The following is a 20,593-nucleotide window of genomic DNA, read 5'->3' as shown; positions in this document are numbered from 1 at the left end:
AAAATCAATAGAGCAGTGGTTCTCAACCTTTTCGGCTTCGCGGACCCCTTTTGACCGTCACAGACCCTCGCGGACCCCCTCAAGTTTTAGTTCAATTTTAGCTCTATTATGGTGCAACCTCCATCTGTCTTGTGTGAATATGAGCTGTAGGCTTGTGATAAACAGCAAAATATTGATTTTTCTTGAAAATAACACCATACCATTCATGTAAAAATTGGTAGACTTTTATAATTTCAAAGCTAATTTTGCTGCTGTATTTCTTGAAGTACGTGGTCGTGTCTTGTAAATCCGCGTCTTCGTTTTGATAGGAACGAGGAGTGCCGAAAACCATTCCGCAAAGATAGATGGAGGCTAATGCAATATTAACGCATAACGCTTCCGACGAGACTTTTGGTGTGATCGCAACATTTATGGTAGGCTTACCATATTTCGGAAATGAAAAAAGAGGACACTTTTTCAGAAATTTCAGACAAGCAAAACTGGAGAAGAATTCTCAAAAACAGGTAAATTTCACCCGCTTCATGATCGGATGACTAAAAAAAAAAAAAAAAAAAAAAAAAAAAAAGGTCATCACTTTTGCTCAGAGCTCAAAAACACGTTTTTCACTCCACATTGCCAGGTGGATGACTAAAAAAAAAAAGGTCATCACTCCCGCTCAGAGCTCAAAAACACGTTTTTCACTCCACATTGCCAGGTGGATGACTAAAAAAAAAAAAGGTCATCACTTCCGCTCAGAGCTCAAAAACACGTTTTTCACTCAACATTGCCAGGTGGATGACTAAAAAAAAAAAGGTCATCACTCCCGCTCAGAGCTCAAAAACACGTTTTTCACTCCACATTGCCAGGTGGATGACTAAAAAAAAAAAAAAAGGTCATCACTTCCGCTCAGAGCTCAAAAACACGTTTTTCACTCAACATTGCCAGGTGGATGACTAAAAAAAAAAAAAAAAGGTCATCACTTCCGCTCAGAGCTGATATCACCCCTCCGAAATACCCACCGGAGCTTCACTTCTGCGCTAATTTGCGGCATATGACTCGCGATTTCCTCTAAATATGACCTAAATTTTCAAAAAAGAGGACAAAATCTCAAAAAAGAGGACAAAAGGGCGTCCTCCGAGGACACTTTCAAAAAAGTCAAAAAAGAGGACAAATCCTCTTAAAAGAGGACGTATGGTAAGCCTAATTTATGGCAACAAAATGAAGAAACGTATATTTTATGAACATATCACGTCCGGCATCTAGCGCAGGGACGGGCAACAGAGAGTTTCTACCGTCAAAGTGAAATCCTAATCTAAAAGTATAGACAAATTTTATGCGCCAAAGAATGGGTCCAAGTTTGGGTCCAAACTGGTGATATGAATTTCAGGGTTGGAGCGTAATGCTTTGATAGCAACGAAACACTCCTTGTTTATCAAAAAACAGCCCTGTTGATAGGGAATCCGCAATAAGAATGTGCCAAATCTGATAGCCGAGCTTCAAGAGCAGGTATATCTTTGTCCGATTTATGACGAGTGTCAGCCGAAAATACTTGGGTTCATTTCAATATCAATATATTATTCAATTGTATATTGAAGTTCTGTACCTCCAAGAAGCTGTTCAAATAGTGGTTACTAGTTATGTATATCGCAGGATAAAATAGATTTCGTGGCGACGTTTCAATCCCTGCATTGGGACAAATTAGGAAAATATTTCGCAAATTTTTATTTCAAACGACTGTTCACTAACTTGATGAGACTGACAACTTCGCATTGAGAAGGTTTCGCAGACATTACGAAGTGACCCTGATTGACGTTACTATCTCCATACTTTTTATATTTTCCACAAACCCCAACAAAACGTCTCTAACAGCAATATGTTTGTATCAGTTTATTGGAAAATTGGCAATGGAAATGATTTTGCACACTACGATAGTTCATGTCAGACGATTATTATGATGATACGAGTCATGAGGTTTTAGCAGCTGTGGTGCGAAAATGCCTCGTGCTTTCTCAAATTCAAAAAATAAAATAAAAATTAGGTTATCAGCCATTTAAAAAAAATTGAGGGCTCGCGGACCCCCTGAAATAGTTTCGCGGACCCCCGGTTGAGAACCGCTGCAATAGAGACCAATACCGGCTTTGCGTATAATCTGTTAGCGATAAATGACGAGTCAGCTCTCACTCGAATTAGGAAACGAAATTACCACTAACACAGTTCAGTGACAAACTTAAAACTTGGTACAGCGTTCGATACTAACATTAAGACTTACCGTGCCAAATGTCATATAACCGATCTCAAAATCAATGGATACCAATACCGGCTTTTGAGTAAAATCTGTTTGCGATACATGACGGATCAGCACACACTCAACTTCGGAAACGGAATTACTACCCTGAACTGCAAGTAGAAACCCTGAAACTTGGGGCAGTGTTAAATATCACCATCACGACATGACATACCAAGTTTCAAGAGTTTTCATGGTGGGAAACACCATCAAAATCGACCTATATACCAGCAAAGGTCGACTAAACGCATATGACGGTAACCGAGTTCAGCTATAGATACGATTGTTACATCACACCTTAGGGGCACAGAGCTATTGTGCCCCGGTTGCTCGGTAATTTTATGAATAGGAGAGGGTAAATCACCGTTTCTTTATTGTGCGCGGCTTTGAGAGAATAGACAGTAAAAGCTTGTTATGAGCGCTACCGGGGCATGCCCCGGCTAGCATTCGCAAAGCGAAAACACAGAAGAGAATTCGATTTTCGCAGAGACTTCGCTATATATGGGCATTTACATGCGAAAGGACAAGAAGAATACGATATTCGCTGTGATTTCGGTATATATAGATTGGTGTGCGTCTATAAATGATAAAGAATTGTTATTGAACATAATTTTAGGTGGGGCAATGCTCCAGTTGCCCTATAGGACGACCCGCCACTGTCTTTGACATTGAATCCAAAGAATACCACATGAGCAAAGGTAACAGTCTTGTTCGTGTCATTGTGGCTCTCTCCAAACCATTGGCACACCAAATGCTAAAGATTTTTGTTTTCAAATGCTTCACAGCCTCAATGTCGCTTTATTTTTCATTCAGTGCGCTTTGAATAATTTTTCGTTACATCGCCTAGGCCCAGGTGGGTCCTGATTTCAAAAGACTACTCCAAGTCGTTGCGACGCCTTCCTATCTTTTCATTGTATCGCAGTCTTGTAATGTTTTGAAAGGAAGAAAAGAATAATAAATTGATACTGATATCAAAATCTAGACCTATAATATTTACTCTTTCATATACATATAAAAGGTTACTTTTACTTCTACTTCAGTAGAAATTGACGGTGCTACTTCTACTTCTACGGTAGTTTGACCAGCTCTGATGACGTCACACTGGTTATAACTATGACCCAACAGCAAGGAGCACGTCACAGAAAATGGTGTTTTAGGTTAGCACTGAAATGCAAAATTTTCAATCACAGATTATAAAAAATCTTGACGTCACAGGTAGACAGCGACTTCATATTCGTAATCAGCGTACGAAAATTAGCTTAGCAGTAATCATTTTGACCAGAACTCAAAAATCATGTCGACCAGTGTTATTATGATTAAGCTACGCAGCAGCTGTATTGCTATTCTCCGCCAATCAATACTGCACTTGTTTCGAAGCGTCACTCCGATGTAAATGAGTGCCGATTTAGCAGGCTTCGAATCCAGTCTGCTCAGTTGAATCTGCTCTTGGACTCGCTAACCTTGCGTATCAATCTTGTATTCAAAACGAATCAAGCAGCCCAAATCGAATAATACACAATGAGAACATCAGATTTTCTTTGAGAATACAAAGATGCAAATACAAGAGAGTGCTTTGCAATAGTGCTCGCTTGTCCGTTGCTCGATGGAATGGATAATGATGCAACAGCAACGAGGAAATATAAAGGCAAGAGAATGGGAAAGTAGAACAGTAATCAAATAAACCAGGATTAAAATCAGGCAATTAGAATGGTTAGAAAAGCGAAATAGAAATAAACGGATTCCTCTAAAAACGTCATCAAATAGAGAATAACAAATAACATGCGCAATCGTAAACACTCCCCCATGTGACTGAACCCAGTCAATAGAATGTAGTAAATGTATGAGGTAACGTCCAGACCAGTCAATCATCAATACATCAATCTAATCGTTGACCACATAAATTCGGAATCAAACGTTCCTGCGTGGTCGTGTAACATCTTCCGAGAACCATGGGGTTTAGAGTGAAAAGGGAAGGAATGTCAATTGAGTCTGCAAATCACGTCCAGTCAATTTCGAAACAAAAATAGTTCCATGAAAGTCATCAAGATAAGCGACTCGGTCAGAGAAATTCGGTCTAACGGCGTACGGACGATTCCATTCCGACTAATGCCAGAGTCGTCATTTCAGTAAATTGAAGGTAAAGATAAATGAAAAATGTCCATCGTATTAGCTCCCACGGAATCGAAGAATCACTTTCAATGGTAAAGCGGCGTTCAGCAACCCTACTATAGCAAGAAAAAATCACCTTCAATCGTACAGAGGCGTCCAGCAACTCGTGGTGATGAGAATAAATCACCTTAAAATGGTAGAGAGGCGACGCAGAGGCGATCAATCCATGATGGTCCATGATGGGCAGCAGGGTAAATATAGGTAGATAGGTAGGTAAATATACATGTAAAAAGACGTTGTAGCCCTCGCGCACTATTAAAACTGCTAATAAAATACGCGAGTAACTGTACAGCTACATGCTACAGTCAGTTATTATTAGTCAAAATATAGGACCTAATGCGAAGCATCGATAAGTTGAAACAAATTGATTTGATACAATAGCCTGCACTACCCATTTACTCGTCCGTAAGAATATAAACGCACGAACCGTAATAGTTTGATTTAAATCATACAAGAGGGTTGGTAAATTTGAGCACTGTGCAACGTAAGCATTGAGCCGTCCAAGAAACAGAGGCACATTGCTATTTCGATAAAATCTTCTACTACTACTACTTCGACAACGTAAGCTGTGATCGTTTCGTTTGCGTTCAGTTTATTTGTGATGTAACGATGGAGGATTAGTGTAACGTAGAATCATTGAATGACTGGTTGCTCTCACGAGTGACACCGGCGCATCCGGAACAATCCGAACATACACAAGATACAGCGATTTATTTGACACATGTTTACTTTATGACTTGAAATTGACTCGTAAATTTTACTCCGAGTCACGAGTCAATGCACATTTTCGAAGCTTCGAGTCAAGTCAAGTCAAGTCATTTTTCCAAAGTGACTCGAGTCAAGTCAAGTCATACGAAAAAGTTGACTCGAGTCATCCCAACACTGTTTATATTTCACTTTTAATTCCCAGTATCATATACACTTGATCAGGGGTTGGAATTTCTACAGAAAGCCGTTACACACAGCCTACAATAACTTGTTAACCCGGGATCACCTTCCGATGCAACCCTAAAGTCAGATTCCTCCCTAAAAGTTCCAAAATTCCCCCCAAGGGTGCAATTTATCCTCGGTCGGGAACCACTGCAATAGTTGGTATGATTATCACAGCAATGTAGCGTACATTGTACAAGACAGCCATATGATATTGTAACGCTGATTTAAAAGCAAAGTAAGCACTGTTTTAGCTCTGGCAGATGCTTTCTCGAAATCCCGGGATTTCCAAAATACCTTAAAATACTGAGACTCCAATGCTAGTATCGACTGACACCTTAATATCTTTTGCAGATTGAGGAGGACGTGAAACGGCCCAGTACCGGCGAAATTTAGGCGAGAGTACAAATGTGGCGGCTCGCATTCTCAGGCAATGAAACGGAGAATACGTAAAATTCAAACCCGAGCCCCTCCCTTGGTCACTGGTTGTCATGGTGACGGAATCGGACACCGACAAAATTTCAAATTTGTCGAGGGAGAACTCGTTACGAAAACATCCGCCTTCACTTTATAGACATCTAGTGACCGAGTGAAGCGCACTGTGGGCCCCAAGTAACAATCCAAGTCGGATGCGAAATGAAACATTTGTCCCAAAAAGACGAATACGGTCCAGACAGACTTGGTCAAGTATATGATTCGAGTTGTCTAATTGGAGCGAAATACCAATAATCCTAATCTAATCTAATTTGTGAAATGTTTCTTTGCTCGTATTCTAATATTATTTAGGAAATGTTTCTATGCTAAAATTTTAAATCTAATCTATTTTCCGGTTTCCTGTAACTGCAACAGAAGAACTTTATTGTTCGAAACGAACCAAGCTTACGGTGCAGACATTCGCCATTCTCCTGCTGGGAACTATGATTTCATATGAAATGAAATTAATTCAATGTCCAAGTTTTCGCGAACTCAGCTATTCTAATATAATTTGGAAAAAAGGGTGACTAAATTTCTAATTTTATTCTAGTTTGGAAAATACAGTTCAATTATTGATTTGGCCCTAATTTAAAAAATCTGAAAGTTCTAGTTATTCAAGTCAAGGTCCAAATACACCTTGAAAAATGGTATGATTCCACCGTGCCGCTCGTACATGATACTGACACCCCATGCTCAACTCACAGCCCGCTGGTGAGTTGAAACAATAACTTATGTCAGTCAATGACACGGGAATTGTGGCGTAGCAGCCATTAGGCTACATGGGTTACCTCTCTAGCTAGGTCTAAAACTGCCATTTTGCTGCCAATCGAGGCTAAGTGGTGGATGATGGCATATTTGCAAAATGGAAATTGGGCCGCAGCCATGAAAAGGCAAGAACTGCTTTTTACAGATGTGTTACCCTGACTATTCCCAAAGCCAAAATACGGATTCTTTTACGCAGGGAAATTAAGGTTGCATATTTTAATACTTGAAACTACTATGTAGCCTACAGATAATATTGTACCGAAATTCTGATTCTGTCGCTCTAGTTCAGTGCTTCCCAACCTTTTTGTCTTCATTCCTAGTTCAGATTTATTCCGAGCCTTCACTCCCCACTACCCAAAATGTTCGTCATTACGGAGCAGCTATTTTCTTGTTTGAGTACACAAGACACACAATCGCAGAAGTACGCAAAACAATCGCATATAATTTAGCGAAAGCGTTATTTCACGTCATACTGGTCGTGAGTTAAAAATGAATTTTGGGAACAACACTCAATATAATTTTCGTTACATACATTCTGGAGCAATTAACTAGTAACGTTAATCGTGCATGTGTCTCCGTAAATATGTAGACTGTCATGTATATAGTGTTTGACAAATGGGTCTATTCCCCACCTGAAAACAATGAGTTCCCCACCGGTTGGAAACCACTGCTATAGTTGCTACATTTAGTTTGTCATCTTCACTTTACCTCTGTGTTTTGAGTAGGTTCGAGCTGTTGTTTGCGGAACCTGAGGCTTTGGCATAGCAGGTTTTCATAAATATATCAACACTACACTTGGACTCAACTGTGCTCAGTTGAAGCTTGAACTTCAATGACTCCATGCCTTTGTGCTATCTGTTCCTTACAACCAGAGTTGTGTAGTCGGAGTCTAAAAGCATGCCTTGGAGCAGACTTGGACAACTAGAAAAATTTTCAGCTTTTTCAAATTAGATTAGAAGTAGAGCTAGACATTTTTTCCGATTTAGATTAGAATTAGAGCTACACAGCTTTTTCCAAATTAGATTAGAATTGGAATTTTTGAATTCGCAAAAACTTTGAAATTGAATGAAATTGTGAAGGAAAAATGAATACAGCAAAAATTCAGCTCAGTTCATATGAAATCACAGTGCATTCCAAAAGCATGAGAATAGTTAACGTCAGTACATCAAGGTTGTCTGGTTTTGCACTATACCAGAGCTCACCAACATGCGGCCACATGCAACCGACGATCTGGTTTGTGATTTTGGAAGAATATGATAAAGTATTTTGAAATCTGATATCGATCTTAGTATCAAATTAGTGTAATTGTCTCAAAATTAACTATTCACCAATGGCGGCTCATCCTGTAGCGCAACTGGGTCATTGCCCCACCTGAAATTCTGTTCAATAACAATTGTTTACCATATATAGACGCGCAACAATAAATACATTCTAGAATCCCAGCGAAACCCGCATCCTTGGCCTTTCGCTTGTAAATGCCCATCCATAGCGAAGTCTCTGCGAAAATCGAATTCTCTTCTGTGTTTTCGCTTTGTGAATGCCTAGCCGGGGCTTGCCCTGGTTGCGCTCATAACAAGCTTTCACTGTCTGTTCTCTCAAAGCCGCACACAATAAAGAAACGGCAATTTACTCTCTCCTATTCATAAAATCACCAAGCAAGTTGGGCAGCCATACCTTGTTGCCCCTAAGGTGTGATTTAACAATTGTATCTATATCCGAACTTGGTAACCGTCATATGCGTTGAGTCGACCTTTGCTGATATACACTCTTAGAAATATTCGTAGATTTACCCAAATTATACCGGTAAATTTGTCCCGTCAGTTATATTAACGGTAAATGCCCGTTAAATTAATATACGGGCACGTTAAAAGTAAATTTACTTGTTTTTAAAGGTTAAAAAAATTACACATTAAGTTCGTAGAAGCAATTTACGGGAAAACCAGTATTTCAGATTTACTTTTTGATTTGTAAAAGCAATTTACTGGATAATCAGTATTCCGGATTTACTTTTGCATTCGTAAAAGCGATTTACTGGATAATCATTATTTGCAACATTGCTATCGTACTTACAATTCGATCATTTTACACGCTTACGGTCTTATTATGGACATATATTTGTGATTTTCGTCATTACATCATGTTTCAATCATCAAGCAAATTACGACATCCATGGCCGCGCTGAATGCTAATCGGTGAATGGTATCCGAACATTTGGGCATTGCAGATACCATCGTTTATATCGATTTATAAATAGTATCCTTTGATACATCAAGGTCTAGCAATAGTAGCATGCCACGCGAATTCGGTATGTTATGTAGTTTTACTGCATGTATGATCTTTTGTGTAATTATCTGTTGGACCAGTTCTGCCACCATTGTAGACTCCTTAACGCATGTATGATACAAACTATATATCGAAACACTGGAGCTGGCGCATAGCCGCCATGCTCCTTTGCCATTGCGACGAGAGTAGTATACGTCCTTCACGTTTTTCCCGCGAATGGTCTTATGAATTGTTTGATCATGAATTCGAAGCTGCTCGAGCGAACAGTACATTGTGACGTCATACATATTCCAGACATAGTGGCGTCAGACGTCAGACATATCTGAGCCTTAGCACGTGCGGCTGAATGTTCCGAGATAGATATTATATCGACGCGATGTTTTCGTATTGGATAATAACAAGATGCGTTGCTGTAAGATATTGAGGGTTTCGAAGCCACAGCTTAACTCTAGCTTTAGAATATTGCAGGTGTTGATAGCAAACATTGTAGGTATAGCAGTATCCGAGCTCAAATCTGGTAAGTTATTCAGAGTCCTGTTTCTGAAGACGTATGTATTTTCGTTACAGTTTAATGGCGAACAGAAGCTATGGCTTATAAGAATCTATTACATTTTCTGACGTTGAACTACACGAAAATGGAAGCGTTATGGCATTATGAATCATGACGTCGAATGCTTATGTGATAGAAAGGGATCATTTCGCCTCTCGCTTCTAGCACGATGCCGTGCGAAATACATTGGACGTGCGATGCAAAGGAATATTGCCAGAAAAGTTTGCAATCACGCTGGAAAAGATGATTCAGGTACGAAGTCCTAGGCCAGGGGTATCCGTATTAAACTCAACTTGCGTCGCTGGCCGGATTCAAACTTTAAAACCGTTCGCGGGCCGGATCAGTCAAATCATTCGAAAATGTTACGGTACATCAAAACACCCGACCTTACTTTTCGCTTGAATAGTTTATTATCAATCCTGTATACATTTTGCTATATTACATAACATTCACGATCATATCATATGGATATATTCTAGCAGCGCCTTTACTCGCAAACAACGGAATTTTGGAACAATTTCAAAGATTGATCGTTTGAATTCAACCGCTAAAACACTCACTCTAACGACGGAATAAGCTGACATATTTGTATGCTTCCTTTGTTTTATTCGTAATCTGCCGTTAACTCATCGTATGCGCTTTGAGGAACACAAGTGATTTAATTGTAAACGCAGACGTTAGAATTTGGCTCATTATTAATCGTCATTCGGGTTTCTCTGTCTGTCTGGGGCCTTTGAGTAGAAGTGATACAGCAGTGCGACCAGTTTTTTTTTCACTTCACGAATAACTACTTTTTGGCACATTTCTTCATAAAAATATGAACTCAGTGTGCACTTTTTATAGAGTTTTGGGAATTGGATGTCAGTATCACCAACTTGTTCCCGATGATGACTAGAGTGAAACTATAACACCACTGTCGGATAATTATATCACGGTCTATGATCTTGACATTTGTGGCCTTGCGGGAAGTATTTCTTACAATAATATCTCAACATTTGTTAGAAAATGTGCTGGGTAATACAGGGGTTTTTCAAACTACTCAGAATTGCTTCGTAGGCCGCATGCGGCCCGCTGGCCTTATGTTCGACGCCGCTATCCTAGGCCATCATTATTCGAGAAATTGACAAGAATATGAAAAGTCGCAGTATGTCATACTATAGCGTCTCAAAGTTTCCAAATTGTAACTGTGTTGATGACAGCATAATCTTTGTTCAGATTATAGAAGAACCTACAAAAGAGCATGGCCCAAAGTACAGTCCTTCAACTGCTGCTGAAGTTTTGATGAAGCGCTCTTCATTCAGGCAGTTGCTGACTGATGATCTCCACAAGAAAGACTGGATTTTCGTCATTATCCACACTTACTTTTTTTTTACGTGTTCCCGCACCAAATAAACCTGATTCAAATTTACTGGTCTCAGGAACGTAAAACTGCTGCAAGGGACCAGACGAGTATATTGATATTACAGCAGATTTCTGTTACCTTTAGTTACGGAAATTTTCCGTAAAATTTCCTACGGTCTGCATATGTAAAATCATATTACGGGGAGAGTTATTTCGAATTTACTGGTCTCATCAGCGTAAAACTGCTGCACTGGACCAGACCAGTAACTTGGTATTACAGCCGTTTTCCGTAACATCAGGTAACGGGAATTTTCCGTAAAAAATTTAACAGTCAGTCTTTGTAAAAATAAATTACGGTCAATAATATTTACGGGAAAATATTTTTCAAATTTACCGGTCTCAGAGTCGTAAAACTGCTGCCAGGACCAGACCAGTAATTTGGCATAGAATATTTTTAACAGTGTATATCGGTTTTGACGGTGTTTCGTACCATGATAATTATCCAAACTAAGTATGTTATGTCGTGAAGGTGGTATTTACCACTGACCCAAGTTTCAGGCTTGCTACTCTAAGATTAGGGCAGCAATATCGTTTCCGAAGCTCAATGCGTGCTGATCCATCAGTGAAATTCGACAACTAGAAAATTCTAGTTGTCCAAGTCTTCCTTGGAGTCAGAGGCATGAAAACTATAGTGGCTGAAGTTGGAGTTTGTGAAAAGGACCCTGACTCCGACATCAACTTCTTTATTATGAAAACGATTGCTATCATAAGTATCTATATATTAAAAAAATATAAATAAAATATAAACTAAAATGGGATTTTTATATACCATCATGTACAGCAAGGAGATTTTACTCAAAAGCCGCAATTAGTCTCTATCTATTTTAACGATGCTCCATACCTAGATCTGTTATGAGCTTTTGCACGGTATTTCTTGATTTTATTATCGAACGCGGGGCCAAGTCTCACTCAACGTTGACACTCAATGATTGAGGCAGTTTTTTCGTTTTCGAGGATGGTAGAGATGTGAGATGTGATACTTACCTACATCATTGCGTATTTCACGCAAAAGCCGGTGTCGGTCTGTGCTAATTTAGTCTGCCTTCCATAACGGGATCGGTGATGCTGGGCCGTAACAGCACTTCGACCCCCCCCCCCCCCCCCCCCGCCAAAAAAACGTTGGTCTTGGGATCCCCACATGAAGATGAACCAAACCTCCGGGGGGCTCCCCATACCCCCCAGACCCCCCTCACGCTATCCGCTGTTTACCGTGATACTTGTCATCAATATTGGGCGCCTTTGCCTGTGGCTGATTTTCTCTCCTACACGCGCTAAGCGCGAAAAATTTCTATAATTCATGATTGAATTGGTCAATATCATCGGGAATCGCATATCTATTGCTATCAATTTTTATCCCCTCACTGCTCACGTAATCAGATTTACAAGGGAGGGGGGTTTGAAAAGGTAGGACTCCCCAATAATAATTAAACACCTTCGGGCGTATACCCGTTCGCAGGAAGAAAACAGCACTTCGTCAGGTCCCCCCAAAAAGCTTGGGTCTTAGACCACCATAGGGTATTAAGCCTACACCCAATGACGTTTTTCGCTTTTGCCACGAAATCTGCCGTACTGTGCAGTGAGGCAGCGAGAAGCGCGAAAATTTTCGATAAATCATGATAAAATCGGTCAAAAATATAGGGAATTGCATATCTATTGCTATCAATTTCATGTCCTCTCTGCTCACGTAATCGGATTTACCGGTAGAGTTGGATGAGGTGTCTTAAAAACTGTAGGGCTATAGAAATTAAACATGGAACGGCAACGACCGATTTTGCCGCTTCGTTCCGCTTCGCTGAGGCTGGAGTGTAGATTTGTTTTGCGTGAACGACTGTGGGATTTCTGGCAATTCAAAAGCCATCTTTTCGAGCGCAGAAATTACTGAATCTGGTCTTGATTGAAAGCTACTGTTGCAACGATTTCGAAAATATAAATTAACATATTGATCAGGGACTGATCCATCTAGAACAGCGGTTCTCAACCGGGGGTCCGCGAGACCTCCAAATTTTTGTAATAGTTGATAACTTAATTTTTATTCTATTTTTTAACTTGAGAAAGCATAAGGCAGTTTCGCACCACAACTGCTAAAACCTCATGACTCATATCATCATAATAATCGTCTGACATGAACTATCGTCGTGTGGAAATTCATTTTCATTGCCCATTTTCCAATAACCTGCTGATACAAACATATTGCTGTTTAGAGACGTTTTGTTGGGGTTTGGGGTTAAAATGTAAATATGGAGATAGTAACGTCAATCAGGGTGACTTCGTAATGTCTACGAAACCTTCTCGATTTGAAGTTGTCAGCAAATTAGTGAACAGTCGTTTGAAATAAAAATTTCCGAAGTATTTCCCTGGTTTGTCTCAATGCAGGGATTGAAACCTCGCCACCAAATCCATTTATCCTATGTGATATACATAACCACTATTTGAACAGCTTCTTGGAGGTACAGAACTTCAATATACAATTGAATAGCATATTCATATTGAAATGAACCCGAATATTTACGGTTGACACTCGTCATAAATCGGACAATGATATACCTACTCTTAAAGCTCGGCTATCAAATTGGGCGCATTCTTAATGCATACTTTTAGATTAGGATTTCACTTTGACGGTAGAAACTCTATGCGGGCCGAATCCGGCCCGCGGTGCGCATGTTACCCATCTCTGCGCTAGAGGCTGGGGGTGATATGTTCATAAAATATATGTTTCTTCATTTTGGTGCCATAAATGTTGCGATCACACTAAAAGTGTCGTCGGAAGCGTTATGCGTTAATATTGCATTAGCCTCCATCTATCTTTGCGGAAATGGTTTTCGGCACTCCTCGTTCATACCAAAACGAAGACCCGGATTTTCAAGACACGACCACGTACTTCAAGAAACACAGCAGCATAATTAGCTTTGAAGTAATGAAAGTTTACCAATTTATACATAAATAGTATAATATTATTTTCAAGAAAAAGCAATATTTTTCTGTTTACCACAAGCCTACAGCTCATATTTACACAAGACAGATGAAGGTTGCACCATAAAAGAGCTAAAATTGAACTAAAACTTGAGGGGGTCCGCGAGGGTCCGTGGCGGTCAAAAGGGGTCCGCGACGCGAAAAAGGTTGAGAACCACTGACCTAGAATCTGTCCTCCAAGTCTGAAATATCGGCATTGTTCAGAACAATCGGGTAACCGCAACACAATGGCCATAAGAATGACCCGTTGCGACGATCCCATTGTTCGAACAATGCCGATATTTTATATTTGGGGGACGGATTCTAGGTGGATCAGTGCCTTATCATTATTTTAATTTATATTTTCGGAATTGGTGCGAAGGTAGCTTTCGATCAAGACCAGAATCAATAATATCTGCGCTCGGGAAGATGGCTTTTGGATTGCCAGAAGTCCTACAGTCGCTTACGCAAAACAATTCTCCACTCCAGCCTCAGCGAAGCGGAACGAAGCTGAAAAATCTGTCGTTGCCGTTCCATGTTTAATTTCTATAGTAGGGCTCTTTGATATGACTCCGTAACATGATGTTATTTAGTGACCTCCTGTCTGCTATATCAATATATATAGAATCGCCCAAACGTAGGCTACTAAAGTAAATGACGCACACGATTTCAAATTGGTATTTCTTCACTGGCATATAATTTTTCTGTGCGGGATGGAATTTGTCTTGCGAGGTTCAGATTACCAAGGCAGGAATATTCGGCGCCAGTCATTTAGGCGCCTATGGACAATTAAACCTATTTGTATTTTGCATATATTTTACGAAGTTTTCGGTCAACATAGGGGCGGTCGTTTTCGGCCAAGGTTTTCCCGCTGCCGATCGTCCTGACCCACTTCTTGGAGTCACATATTACATGGCCTAAAACTTTATATGTCTTGGTAAATCGTGGCGCGGTAATGGCCAAAGCCGGCATGCCCATATCTATAAATCTTGCGTATTTTTTTCTTGGCGGAAGAGTACTCAACAAAATTAAAGACATTTTGCAACTTGAAATCGCGCGTAACGCGAAAAACTTTTTTAAAAGTTGCATGGATTCTCAAGAAATACTCTATAATTTATGCTAATTCACGAAATAATTTTGGGCCCTCTTCGAGCTCCCCCCCCCCACTCAATCGGGGGTTTTGGCGTGCGGCAGTTACGGTCCTGCGGTGATGATATTTTCAATGGTATATCTCGATGTTCGCATGAAACAGCTTACTAATATTATCGGTTTGCATTCAAATATTCACTCAAGAACTTCACTGTTGATTTTACTGTGACATTGTGGCCTTCAAACCAGTTGCTTGCAATCCCCTGTCAAATCCGATGACTATTTCATTTTCGATGTCGACTAACAGCTGATCACAAAAACGCCGTAGCGAACGGACGTGCTTCTTCGAGCGGGTAATTAGTTGAGTAGGAGCTTTCGATCGGCGACTTCTGTCAGCTGAACGAGCATCGTACGGACTCTGCTTCAATTAGTAAGGAGGATTTACCATTCGGAAACACGCGACTACGGTATAAGGTGACTTGTGAAAGCGTGTTATAAATGTCACAAGGAAGAGGGGTGGTAAAACGCCCGCCGAAAATTCTACTGATGAACCTGCGCCAAAGGAGTCAGCTTTTAATGGATTAAGTCGATTCAATGAGCATTCTGTAGTTATAACGGGTATCAAGAAGCCAATCCGTCGTCAAGATCCTTTAGTCATCAACAGGAATTTGATCAAGATATTTGGAGGTTCCTACACCGAGATACGTGTTCTTCCATCAGGAGATCTCTGCGTAAAATGTGCAAACAGCGGACAGGTGGCCAAACTATTATCATGTTATGATCTGGGGACAAACGAAAATAAGATTGAGGTCAAAGTGGAGCTTTACAAAACCAAACCACCGGAAACGTGCGGAGTCATCTCCGACGTTCCAATGGATCTTAGTGAAGAAGAAATACGACAAGCACTATCGAATGACAACGTTACATATGTCAAAAGGTTGCCATACCGGTCAAAGGAAGGCGTTATTCCAAGCAGGTCGGTTCTTCTATGTTTCTCAGCGAACATGCTTCCCACTGTCGTACATATAGGTTTTTTGCGGTTCAAGACCAGGATATGCAACCCACCACCCTTGCGCTGTTACAATTGCAGTCGATTCGGCTATAAGGCAAAGCATTGCCGTAGCTCAGCACGGTGCACTAAATGCGGTAATAATCATGAATACAAGAACTGCACGAACCAAGCCAATTGTGTTAACTGTGGCAAACCACATTCAGCTGGCTACGCGGGTTGTGATAGGTATCGACAGGAAACTCGAATCCACGCTATTATGGTGAACTCCGATGTCAACTACTGGACTGCCAGAGGAATCGAACGAGAACAGAGACAAATCCCAAATGTTTTATCTCAGAACGAATTCCCACCAATGCAAAAAGACAGCAGTGACCAAACCTCAAACCTGGTACTTCACCAGCAGCATCGTAACGTCGCTGTAAGATCAGCTCCAATCAGTCGACACGTCATCTCCACAAACCATCCATTATTGCCATCGAATGATAGCATAACCTTATCAACATCGGCGCTGTTCAGCTTTATCGCAGGCGTATTGAAAAGTACAATAAAATCGATCACCGAAGGACAGGAAATTGACATTGAAAAGGTCATATCGGAGACCGCACAGAAGGAACTTGGAATAGGATTTCCCGGATTGCAACTAAATACCGCCTATCGAGAAGAAGCCTCAAGCGTCGGCCGACACAGGACGTACGGCGGATAAAATTCACCACAAACTACCGACGAGTCTTCTATTGCAATGGACCTCACACAAGCTTCGCCTTCAAAGGTAAATTAAAAATACTACAATGGAATTGTAGGAGCATTTATAGAAAAATCCCGGAATTAAAATATTTCATAGAAAGAGTTGATACAAAACCTGATGTACTCGCACTGCAGGAAACTCATTTGGTTAATAAGTACACTCCTAAAATCAAAGACTATACCCTCGTTAGGAGAGACCGTGACATCCATGGCGGTGGCATCTGCTTCTTTGTCAAATCGAATCCATCATTCGTTCAATTAGATATAGAAAGTGTACACCCAATAGAGATTCAAGCCATCAAACTTGACCAGATTACTGTTTTGAATGTTTATATCCCTCCAAATCGCAATCTATCGCGCATGCTCCTCGAACGATGTTTTCGCCCCTTCACCACAAAGTGCATTATAGTCGGAGACTTTAACGCCCATCATCCCTCGTGGAAGAGCGACCGAATAAACAGTTGCGGTAGACATCTTTACCATGTTATTGATACCAAGGATTTTGTGGTAATAAACACCACTATCCCGACCAGGATTGACATTTCATCCCAATCTCCCGACAATAGTTCATTATTAGACCTGACAATATGCACCAAAGACCTGGCCCATAACGTCTCAACAGACGTTACTGATTATCTGTTGGGAAGCGATCATTACGTCGTGCTCACAGAACTCAGCGTAACGGTTGATACTTCCCAGACATATACACGAAGAGTTGGTCATTTCATCGCGCGGATTGGGATAAATTCAAAAGCCTCTGTAGTGAGCGATTCTCCGTCGCCTGCGATGCACCTCTAAAAATGGAGGACATATCAACTATCATTATAGACGCCGCAGTGAAAAGCATTCCTGAATCTAGACCGGTCTCCAAAAGCTCCGTTCCATGGTGGAATAAAGAGTGTTCGAAATCCCTTCGCCTCAAACGTGCGGCCTTCAAAAAGATGAAGCTGACCTTCAACACGGAGGACGTTATCAACTTCAAGCGTCGACGCGCACAAGCAAAGAAAACTATTCTCGCCGCCAAAAAGCAATACTGGGAAACCTTTTGCAGCACCCTCACTGAAAATTCAAACTTGGCGCGTGTTTGGCACGTAGTCAAATCCATGAGCGGAAGTCGCACCTGGAGTCGTATTACTTCCCTTAAAGTCGGCGATCAAGTGTAACACAACAGAGCAGGATAAAGCAAATGCACTGGCATCCTACTTTGCGAGTGTCAGTAGTGATGATAGCCTTCAACCAGAATTCCGACATAGACGCGATGCTATGAAGCAAGCAATGCACCAACGCTTATGCGAAATGCAAGATGACACCACGGGAATAAACATCGAATTCAGTGTTTCGGAACTTATACAAACATTAAAGCCTCGTAAGAATACAGCTCCAGGCCACGACCGAATATGCTATCAAATGATAATGAATTTACCACCCTCCTGTCTAAACCTTCTATTACGATCCATTAACGAGGTGTGGAAGACAGCTCAGTGCCCATCTGCATGGCGTCACTCCATCATCGTACCTATCCCGAAAAACGGTCAAATTCAAAATTCAATAAAGAGTTACAGACCGATCGCTCTCACCAGCAATATGTGCAAAATAATGGAACGGCTAATCTGCAAAAGGCTATATTGGTGGCTTGAAAACCGAAAACTCCTCCACCCATCTCAAAGCGCATTTCGCAATGGCAGGTCAACTAAAGATAGTGTGATGGCGTTACATGATGATCTCTACAAGGCCTTGGGAAATCAAAGATCCGCAATCTGTATATTCCTGGACATCGAAAAGGCCTATGATCGTGTTTGGAGGGACGGGAATGATAATCAAACTGCAAAAAATGGGCTTATCCGGAAAACTTTTGCGATGGCTTCACAGCTTCTTACACAACCGCACATTTCAGGTCAGAGTAGGAAATAAGGTGTCGGACAGTCATAAAGTTGAAAACGGCATCCCTCAAGGAAGCGTTTTAAGTCCATTACTGTATACCGTAATGATGAACGATCTCCCCGAAATGATTAAAACTAATATAAACGTATTTGCAGATGATGTCTGCATCTGGGAATCTGGCCTCAGTTTTGATAAAATAAGAACCGCGATCCAAGAGTCATTAACCGTAATAGAATCATGGTGCAAGAAATGGGGACTCAGTCTAAATACTAATAAGACCGAGGCAATAATTTTTTCGAGGAAAAGGAAAATACCTGCTGTCAAACTAACGCTCAACCACTCCTATATTAGATTTGTCAAGCAGTACAAATACCTAGGAGTCACTTTTGACTCTCGGCTGAGCTACGCACATCAATCCAAAGCTGTGGTCAAGAAATGCACAATGCGATTGAATGTGCTGCACTGCCTGTCAGGAACTAATTGGGGTGCTTCCAAATCTTGTCTCCTGATTCTGTATAGGGTGTTGATAAGGTCGGTCATCGAATACTGCATGGAAGCGTTCATGTTCTCCCCGAAGTATGTCAGAAGACCAATCGCCACTATCCAGAATACCGCGCTCCGAATATGTTGCGGAGCAATGAAAAGTACCCCGATATACGCACTGCAACATTCGTGCAGAGAAATGCCCATGCACCTTAGACATCTCCAGGCATGCTTAACATATAGGTCGGTCATTCTAGCTCACGATTCCGATCCATGTCAATCAATTACACAGGAATCATGGCATGAAATCTTTCCTGACTCGGAACATTTTATTAGATTTAACATGCTGACGAAACGTGCTCCTATGTTTCAGAATTTCGGTATAGCGAAACGAAATCTCCTGCCAACGCCACCATGGAAAGCAATGAAGTAGGGGAGATGTGGTACCGATGGATCACTGGGACCGAAAATACTTTGAAAATTCTCTATGATAATTCCATGATTACACTCCGTGATCTTGTCTACAATTGCATGCTGGCAAAATCTTTCCTCACATACAAAAAAATTCGACGTGTGCGAGCTATGGGGTCTCTCACAGCTGATTTTTGTTTTTGGGGGTCTAAACTAAATTTAGATCGACATATACATTTTTCTTTGTAACCTTCAACACGAACAAACCAGCAATCATTTTTATTGTGAAGTGTAGGGTTTGTATCAGGCTATGTAATGGCACCTATTATTTTTTTCAGTACTTTCCTTGAGTGGACTTTTTTTCGATTCATGTATAAAATTCGTAGGGTGGGGACCGATGATACAATAGCCAAATCAAGCAAAATAATCAAGCATACTAATCATGAAATAAATGAAACATGCCTACGTACAGAAAATCTTAATGTAATAATTGCATATGATGTTTTATCGCTATAACGAGGTATTTGGAAGTCACACTGTCGATTTTCGGGCAATATGTATGTACACACAAATTTATAAGTTCGAGCCTAAATCGAAACGTGATTTTATGACAACATTTGAGTTAATATTTATTCTATTTTTTGACAGTTGCGACCAAACATTCTTCTTTGGTTTGCTGCAGCTTATATTATAATACTGAGCAAGAAAAGTAGTCACATTTGACTTTTTTAGGGTATATGTGTCATAGGTCCCCGGGTCGTGTGTCATTGGACCCACCGGGTGGGGACCGATGACACGTTCGAGCAACAAATTTTGAACGTCCATAAATATTTTTTGAAAAGACGGATATTCATGTATATGTGCGCGATAGGTAGAGCTTGTATCAAAGTGCTGAGCCAGCAAAAGATCTGCTGTTTTCGGCTCAACATTTCGGAGCCAGCGATCATTTTCCAATTTTTGATCCATCGGTACCACATCTCCCCTACTCGATTGACTTGAAAATCGAATCATTGATTAGAAATATTGTACATCCCGAAATCGTCAAACGGGAGTGCGAACAGTATATTGACGATCACTACGCTGACTCTATAAAAATCTATACAGACGGGTCAAAGAACGATAAGCAATGTGGAGCAGCCTTCTACGTGGACGAGGAAAATCACTCCTGGAACCAGAAACTAATGGGCGT

The 20,593-nt window shown here is 40.7% G+C and overlaps 1 protein-coding gene and 1 long non-coding RNA gene across 2 annotated transcripts in view; both read left to right on the top strand.

Moving 5' to 3' along the window:
- Window positions 1-19,412, top strand: part of LOC145433261 (intelectin-1-like) — a 105,997-nt gene extending 86,585 nt beyond the window's left edge. The window contains exon 3 of the mRNA XM_080310305.1: window positions 17,841-19,412. The gene's annotated coding sequence lies outside the window, so the exon portion shown is untranslated. The remainder of the gene's footprint in view (window positions 1-17,840) is intronic.
- Window positions 9,099-10,897, top strand: LOC145440395 (uncharacterized). Its single transcript, XR_013915537.1, has 2 exons — window positions 9,099-9,686; window positions 10,650-10,897. It is a non-coding gene; the product is annotated as an uncharacterized LOC145440395 (long non-coding RNA).
- Window positions 19,413-20,593: the final 1,181 nt, after the last annotated feature.

Source organism: Botryllus schlosseri, chromosome 1, assembly GCF_051294905.1.
Source record: "Botryllus schlosseri isolate E-star chromosome 1, Bs_hap1, whole genome shotgun sequence".
NCBI lineage: Eukaryota > Metazoa > Chordata > Ascidiacea > Stolidobranchia > Styelidae > Botryllus > Botryllus schlosseri.
The sequence above is the reverse complement of the archived record's forward strand: the minus strand, read 5'-3'. Positions and strand labels throughout refer to the sequence as shown.